At 37.6% G+C, this 1992-nt stretch overlaps 1 long non-coding RNA gene across 1 annotated transcript in view; it reads left to right on the forward strand.

The window, feature by feature from the left end:
• The first annotated feature begins 54 nt into the window (after positions 1–54).
• Positions 55–1992, forward strand: part of LOC106870979 (uncharacterized) — a 12193-nt gene continuing 10255 nt past the window's right edge. Inside the window, exon 1 of the long non-coding RNA XR_001409614.2 lies at positions 55–275. This is a non-coding gene — a long non-coding RNA (uncharacterized LOC106870979). The remainder of the gene's footprint in view (positions 276–1992) is intronic.

Consider the following 1992-nt stretch of genomic DNA (forward strand, 5'->3'; position numbering starts at 1 on the left):
CTTCCCTTTACCTCAAATCCAAACAAATGGACATCCCACCATAACAAAAAAAAAAAAAAAATATATATATAAATAATACAAAACAATACTGATCCCTATCCCTCGCCACATTCCACCCTGACACCCATTCCAATGTAAAGAAGACTGCAGCCAGGCGTGCGGAACTGAAGCGAAGGGCAAAATTACTAATAGAGCGAGAGAAGGCAGCAGCCATATTGGCAATTCGAGAGCGAAAGTCGACCCAGTCCTCACCAAATGCCACCACCAACCAGCACGTATGCACTTGTTTGTCGTTCAGCCTACACTACTGTCCTACCTACCTTCCTTCCTTCCTTTATTTTCTCTTCCTATCTCTGGCAAAACCTCGCTTCACCCATCTCTGACACATTCGATATTATATTATTCTACACCAGATACATTAGTCAGGCTTTCTACAGACCAAGAGGACAAAGATCTAGGTTTTCTTACTTTCCTTTTCTTTCTCCTCATTCCACTTTTTGCATCAACCTATTTTGCATTTTTCCCTTCTCAAGGATTTTCTTTTTCATTTCACTTTTTGCATCAACCTATTTCGCATTTTCCCTTCTCAAGGATTTTCTTTTTCATTCCACTTTTTACATCAACCATCAACCTATTTCGCATTTTCCCTTCTCAAGGATTTTCTTTTTCATTCCACTTTTTACATCAACCTATTTCGCATTTTCCCTTCTCAAGGATTTTCTTTGTCATTCCACTTTTTACATCAACCTATTTCGCATTTTTCCTTCTCAAGGATTTTCTCTCTTCCCATTCCACTTTTTACATCAACCTATTTCGCATTTTCCCTTCTCAAGGATTTTCTTTTTCATTCCACTTTTTACATCAACCTATTTCTCATTTTTCCCTTCTCAAGGATTTTCTTTTTCATTCCACTTTTTACATCAACCTATTTCGCATTTTTCCTTCTCAAGGATTTTCTTTTTCATTCCACTTTTTACATCAACCTATTTCGCATTTTTCCTTCTCAATGATTTTCTCTCTTCCCATTCCACTTTTTACATCAACCTTCTTCACATTTTTTTCCTTCTCATTTATTTTCTTTCAATTCATTCCATTTTCTACATTGACCTTCACATTTTTCCTTCTAAATTATTGTCTTTCTTTTCATTCCACATTTTACATCAACCTTCTTCACATTTTTTTTTTTTCCTTCTCACTTATTTCTTTTCTTCTCATTCCACATTTTGCATCAACCGTCTTCACGGGGCGGAGGGTTTCGTTTTGGTTATCTTCTCATTTTTTTCTCATGTTTTCTCATAGTCCAGCATCCTGGTCTTTAAATACATCTCGTCGTTCAGAAGGGCACCCAGCCATATAGAAACCATGCCAAAACAGACAATCAGAGCCTGATGCAACTTTCCAGCCATGCCATCTCCTGTCAAAACCATCCACCATGTCAGCATGGAAAACAGACAGACATTAAATGGTAATGATGATGATCATCATCATGTTATACACTGAGCCTGAAAGATTGCTTAGAGATACATGGCATGTTGTAGAAATCTGCTAATTTATTGTATCTTAAAGCATGAAACTCTTACTAGGTCTTTTGTAATTGTGTATATCAAATGATATATGTAGACATATACGTGTCTACGCTCTGCAGCTGATGGAACGAGTTCAGGAAGGAACTCTTAAGTACTTTACTTGAACTAATTGAAGTGTTTCACAAAACCCACTCAAATTACATTCTGCTAATGTACTCCAAGGTACACTGTGTCTGATTAAAAGAAAGATAGGATGGTCACAGCTGCTGGAACATCTTTGATCATAAGTTTGCTGGATCAGGACTGACCTGTGGCTAAACAACGACAACAAGGAAGGACACATTAGATTATGTAGTCCTAGATAGACTATGCCTGAATAAAAGACAGGATGGTCACAGCTGGAACATTTTTGATCATAGGTCTGCTGGATCAGGACTAACCTGGGGCTAAACGACAACAACAACAA

Source organism: Octopus bimaculoides, unplaced genomic scaffold (assembly GCF_001194135.2).
Source record: "Octopus bimaculoides isolate UCB-OBI-ISO-001 unplaced genomic scaffold, ASM119413v2 Scaffold_21652, whole genome shotgun sequence".
Taxonomy (NCBI): Eukaryota; Metazoa; Mollusca; class Cephalopoda; order Octopoda; family Octopodidae; genus Octopus; species Octopus bimaculoides.